At 47.5% G+C, this 6575-nt stretch overlaps 1 long non-coding RNA gene across 1 annotated transcript; it reads right to left on the reverse strand.

Moving 5' to 3' along the window:
- Nucleotides 1–262: 262 nt before the first annotated feature.
- On the reverse strand, nucleotides 263–5975 carry LOC123328915. The gene is made up of 4 exons (XR_006543917.1): nucleotides 5377–5975; nucleotides 3128–3287; nucleotides 2748–3030; nucleotides 263–1174 (listed from the first exon to the last, which is right to left on the reverse strand). It is a non-coding gene; the product is annotated as an uncharacterized LOC123328915 (long non-coding RNA).
- Nucleotides 5976–6575: the final 600 nt, after the last annotated feature.

Genomic DNA, 6575 nt, shown 5'->3' on the forward strand with positions numbered 1-6575 from the left:
GCTTCCCTGGTGGCTCAGTGGTAAAGAACCTGCCTGCAATGCAGGAGACCTGGGTTCGATCCCTGGATTGGGAAGATCTCCTGGAGAAGGAAATGGCAACCCACTCCAGTATTCTTGCCTGTAAAATCCCATGGACAGAGGAGCCTGGTGGGCTACAGTCCATGGGGTCGCAAAGAGTCAGACACAGTTGAGTGACTCAGCGCACCACATCACACGGTCCACTAAAGAGGGTGGAATTCATTGAATGTAAATTATACCTCTGTAAACCTGATTAAAATTTCTTTTTTCTTTTACTCCAATGTAATAAAACTTTTTTCTATACATTTTTAAAAATTCAAATGATAACATCACTCTTAAGGTACATATAATTAAAAAATAACAATAGGCAAACCTAACTTGAAATGTGGGTTAACACATTCCCACTGAGCGAGCTAAGCATAGCTGCTGCCTGCACACCAGCTAGAAGGGTTCCTCTGTCCAAAGGGCAGGGGCAGCTGGGAAAGCATCTAATCCAGGGGTGTGTTTCTGCGGCTTGGTGTTAATCAGATTCCGTGTGACTGCATTGACCTTTGTTCTCCTTCTGGTGGAACTGCCAACGCTCAGGGAAAACCTGTTTACTTTTAACAAGTGCCACAGGGTGCAAGGTAAACGGCATTCACCCCAGGACTCAGACACGCCTGAGAAAAAACAGAGGGAAGAGTGGAGGACTGAAGCAGAAAAGCCGGGTTAGTGTCAGAACCTAAGCAACTGGACAGAAAGCCTGATGTCCCCCTAAGCCCGGGCCTCCCCTCTCAGGGACTGATGTCATGGCCCCAGGCCTTGGAGGCAGCAACACAAATAAATACAAGAGCTGTTTCATTAAAATCTCCGTGAGACGTGGTGAGCTCTGGGCGGTCTTCCGTGACCCCTGGAACAGAGGAGGCCGCGTGTTAAAGACAAGATTGCCCCCGAGGCCCGTCTCTGGAGTGAGACAGGGACAGGGCAGCTGAGGGTCAGCCAGGGCGGCCTCCAGCTGCAGGGCGACGTCAGGCCCCAGCAGCATCAGCAGCTCTGCAGGTTCAGAGACTGGAGATGCAGTGGGAGAGCTGGGGCAGGAGGAAGCTGGTGTGAACTGTGGTGACAAGTCTCCTGAAGCCCCAGGGGAGATGCGGAGGACGAAGGCGGGCTAGGATTCCTGCAAAGAGGGTAGGTCCAGAGTTATAGGAAAATTGCTCTCTCATTGTTATAATTACTCCCGGTATCCGTCCCCAAGCCCTCCAGCTGGCGGATAGCACAGTCCATGGACATCGCTCTTGAAGTAGCTGGATTCTGTGCTAACATGGTTGTGCAATCACATTCCTCCTCTTCAAAAATTCCCACCTGCATTATCTATAAATCCCCTTAAAGGTTTTGCCTCTATGTGCATCTCCTGGGAGCTGTGGTCCATAGCAACTAAATTAGCATCCAGGCCTGCTTAATTAATAAAACGAGCCAGCGTACATTTGCAATCCTGTGCAATTATGGCATTGCTCCATTCCTACATGGAATTCAGCCTGTTAGCAGGAGAGGAAAAAAAAAAAAAACAAAAAACCACGATACACCAGACAATTATTTTGCCCTTTAAAACATTTTAAAAAATTCAACTTGTGATGTCTGAGACCTTGTGGTCATTTTTTCCCCCTTGAATTGTGCTTGCTCTTGTTGGCAGCTGAGAAAACCCTGGCTTGGCACAAAGCAAGGTCTAAAATTTGGTGAAATTAATTGTGACCTCAGATCTGTTGTATGATCTCACTCCTTGAGCCTTCATTTTGCCATCTTTAAATGAAGATAACAATACCACTTCTGCAGGATAGAGGTGAGGATTACATATACTACATGTAAAACATGTGCATGCATTGTTAAGTCGCTTCAGTCTTGTCTGACTCTTTATGACCCTGTAGACTGTAGCCCGCCAAGCTCCTCTGTCCATAGGATTCTCCAGGCAGGAATACTGGAGTGGGTTGCCATACCTCCTCCAGGGGATCTTCCCAATCCAAGGATCGAACCTATGTCTCTATGTCTCGTGCATTGGCAAGCAGGTTCTTTACCACTAGCACCACCTGGGAATTCCCAAAACTTGCAGTATAAAATATGTATTATGCTGATGCTGCAGCTGAAATGCCAATACTTTGGCCACCTGATGTGAAGAACTGACTCATTGGAAAAGACCCTGATGCTGGGAAAGATGGAAGGCAGGAGGAGAAGGGGACGACCATGGATGATGTGGTTGGACAGCATCACCAACTCGATGGACCCTAGTTTGAGCAAGCTCCGGGAGTTGGTGATGGACAGGGAATCCTGGCGTGCTGCAGTCCATGGGGTTGCAGAGAGTCAGACATGACTGATCAACTGAACTGAATTGAATTACATATATATATATGTTAAATATAAAGGAGATATAGCATTTTATATATCATGTAAATGCTGGGAAAGAATAAAGACCTGTCTTTGAATCCCAAATATACCACTAAATTGTTGACTGACCTTCAGGAAAATCCTTTAACCTCTTTCTCTGTTTTGTAGAGATACTAATTCTGGTGCCTACAGGATTTTTGCAAACATTAAATGAGACGATATAGACAAAAGCAGGTTAAAAAGTAGGACTGGTTATTTCATTTCTGTAGCTTTGTGATCATTGTGCTTCCTTCAGAGTTAACCAAACTTTCCTTTCCCCGGGAACTAACTCCTCCCTGGCTGTGGAATCAATGCATGTTTCTGTAAGAGCTCACCTTGCACAGTTCACAGAGGAGTGCAGCTCATCTATGTATATTTCTGGTATAGCTCCTCTGTGTATATTTCAAGTATAGCTCATCTGTGTACATTTCAGGTATAGCTGCCAATCCATATACATTTCAAGTATAGCTCATCCATGTACATTTCAGGTATAGCTCATCCATGTATGTTCCAGATATAGCTCATCTCTGTATATTTCAAGTGTGACTCATCTGTACACTCATCTCAACCTGAGTTTGGCAGGAGCATCCCAAGCCCAGGTGGGATCTCACGTCACACCTGAGAAAAAGAAACATGCCCATGTCCACAAGTAAACATTGTCCTCCTTCTCCCCACCTGCTCCCCAGAATTGCTGTGCAAGTTCCCCTTCCTGCACCTTCCTTCTTTTGGGATCAGCATGGCATCTATTTATTTATTTCACTCATTCATGCTCACTGGAGGCAGTCTTCACTCTCCTCATCTTTCGGTCACCCTTTGTAGATCGTTCTTATTAAGCATTAACTTGGTGAATGGATGCGCGTCACTTGGGAACAGCTCTGGAATATTGCAAAACATAAAGCAGTCAGTGCAAACATCTGCAAAACTTGGCAATTACTGTGGCTTCAATGAGCTCAGGGCCAAGTCCTTGACAGGCCTTGAGGTCCTCAGAGAACGCTGCACACGGAAGATTTATTTGGGGAAAGGATGAGAAATGTCACTTTGCCCTTCAGGTAGGAGGTAGACTCGGTCAGCATTTGCAAGCATGAGTCATCGTCTGATCTTAGCCCTCTCAGTGTTGTCTAAGCTGCCCTCTCCCTCATTCCAAGTCCTCATGGTGATTTTGAAAGAAGCTTAAAACCCAGGATCATCCTTTGAGATGTTGGGGGAGCAGGCAGTCCTCCAGGCTGGGTCCTAGATATCTGGGTTCCACTGACTGCCCTGTCCTTCCCACCACCTCTGGGACCAGCGCTTGGAGGTGCCTGCATTCCATTCTCCACCCCTCTGGTATACTCTGGATTTCAGCTTTGGCACCTCCTCTGAGGCACCCCAGTCTTCTCAGGGAGGCCCTGGCTGGTAACAAGAGCCTATCTCCCCTGCCAGCAGCTGTCGTGGGCTAGGGGGCCTGACTGCTGCCCGCATCGACAGGCATTGAGGTTTCAGCAGGTGAGATGGTGCAAATTGCCTTCTGGACTCTCCAGCAGACAGCATGGATTACTCACTCATTTCCAGAGTGTGGCTTTTGCTTTTGATGCTTTGCATCCTCAGTAGGCCTGGGAAACAGATCAGGCTTCTTTCTTAGCAACTGATTCATACTAATTCTAGGGATCAGAGTGATACTGCTGGGGTCCATGGAAGGAATGCTGGTATTAGATCTTCTTTCCCTGGTATAATAGAGGCCAAGTTTCATGGTTCTAAAATCATTTCCCCCTCACATTTGGATCTTGAGATGTTGAATCCCTTCTTGAGATCGTCAATAAAACATTATCACAAGTTTCAGAGTATTCACTTCAAGTCAAGCACAGCTCTCTGTAGCCTATAAAATCCAGGGTGCATCGAGTGGTTGGGGTTGGGCCATCATGGCAGAGTTGAGTGAGGACTGTTTTGGGCCCAGGCACTTTAGCTTTCCTTGGCTCTTTCCTCTATGAAAAGGACTAAATACATAATATTGTTTATGCCTCTGTTGGCATAAGACAAATATAATCCAAGCTAGGTTCATTATTACTGCTTTTTATTCTTTTCTGATTTTAAAAGAAAAGTAAAAATAGCTTTGGGGTCCCAGAAAGTGTCATGGGTCCTAGACATTCTTCCTCCTGTGCTCAGTGGAGAAGTCAGGCGTGCACCGAATCTGAAGGAGGCTCCCATGGGTCTCAGTGGCTTTGCAACCTGGCCTGGAGGCCAGAAGGTTCTCAGTCCCTGCACGAGGGCACAGACTGGGTCTGGTGGTTTTCTATTCCTCTTTCTCTCTCCTCCCCACACATAAATCAGAACTATCCCAAGACGAGAGATTATGTCCTATTTATCTTTGCATCACAGTCTCATTTCCACCTTCTTTAGATGTTCAGCAACATTTTGTGGAATTAAATTGAAGTTCTAAGGTATCATTTCACAGCGAGGGTGAAGAAGGAGGCTTAAGCCGTCAGCCAGTTGATGACACCGACTAGAGGCCACATCTGCACTGTGCTCTGAGATATTCCATGAAGCACAGGTTGGCATTTGGCCCCCCAAGTTGTTCACAACAAAACAATGGGGACACATGAGTAACAACACTGTCCCCTGGGCAAGCCATGCGGCACCCTGGTTAGGAGCTCAGACTTGAAACCCATCAGCCTGACCTTGAACCCTAGCCTCTCTATCACCTTCAAGGCCCTGGAGATATTCTTGAAACTGTGTAAGGTTTTCTCACATTTGACTTTGGGTAATAATGATACCTACAACCTCATTCAAAGCAATGACGTATGTGAAGATACCAGGGCATCACATGGGCTGGGACATACATGGACAGCATTAGATGAGTTAGTTCTTTGTGGTGGTGGCTTGACCCACATCACTGTTAAATCATCACTATCTCTTAAAGGTTCCAGCCTCAGCTGCCGAAATTTCTGCCAGTCACACATTACGTTTTCAAAACTGAGCTCCTTTTCTTACCTTGAATCTCATGTGTTGTTCCCTTTCCTCCTGTGGCTGAAGCTCCTTGAGGGCAGGCCTGCCTGTGCCTTTCATCTTTGGTGTTCCGGAGTCTAATAAATCCCCTTCGCGGGAGGTATGAGCGAGTTACCCAGTGATGTTCCCCAGGGGCAGCAACCTGGGAGGTATGGGGTGGTTGATTGACCCAGAGCTGCGTGGCAGAGTTAGGGCTGGTAAAGGATCAGCTGAGCACAGATTCTGTGGTTTTCACAACAAGCTACATCATATCCACCTCATCGCTGCCTCAGAGAAGGGCTGAGATTTTCCGTTAGGGACTGAGGGTTGGGGTCAGAGGAGCAGCGGTAAAGCTGGGAGCAGACCTTTGGCAGAGCGGGCAGTGGAGCCACACAGGGGCAGCAAATGAAACCAGAAGATAAAAGACAGTTCTTAAAGTGAACTTGGAACTTTAGGGATAAAAACTAAGAACACCTCAATGTCGTGCATGCATGCTAAGTCGCTTCAGTCGTGTCTGACTCTGTGCAACCCTATGCACTATAGCCTGCCAGGCTCCTCTGTCCAGGGAATTCGCCAGGCAAGAATACTGGAGTGGGTGCAATGCCCTTCCCCAGGGGATCTTCCTGACCCAGGGATCAAACCTGCGTCTCTTACGTCTCCTTCATTGGCAGGTGGGTTCTTTACCACTAGCGCCACCTGGGAAGCTCATCAATGTGGTAGAGATATTAACTCATCTCTCTCCTGGTAATCCTTATCAGACCTTGTCTTCCCTTACTCTGTGTGGCCTGGGGCACGGGTGGCAACCTGGAAAAATGCAAAAATGTAGAAGACACCTTGCCTTCCTACCCAGAGAGGAAGCCACACAGCATAGTCTTGGGTTCCCATGGTAACTTCAAGAGAAACTTTCATGGTGTCAGGAGCCCTTGATGGCAATTTAGGAGAAAGATGTCCTCAGATTCCTCACAGCAGGAACCCACCCCAGTGGCACTGACCTTGACTTCTGAAAGGAAGGGTGCGTCTACAGAAGCAACAGCTTCCATGAATACATTGTGGACCTGGGAGGAGCTTCTGCTGGAGCTTGCGCCATGGTTGCCCTTGCAGACCTGGCTGATGTCAGCGCCACATGCTCCAGGAAAACTGGCCAGGAAGCTGATCTGATCCCGGCAGGATTCTGGGGGCCATGGCTTCTGGTGGGTTCCTGACCC

The sequence above is a fragment of the Bubalus bubalis genome, chromosome 13, assembly GCF_019923935.1.
Source record: "Bubalus bubalis isolate 160015118507 breed Murrah chromosome 13, NDDB_SH_1, whole genome shotgun sequence".
NCBI classification, from domain to species: Eukaryota; Metazoa; Chordata; class Mammalia; order Artiodactyla; family Bovidae; genus Bubalus; species Bubalus bubalis.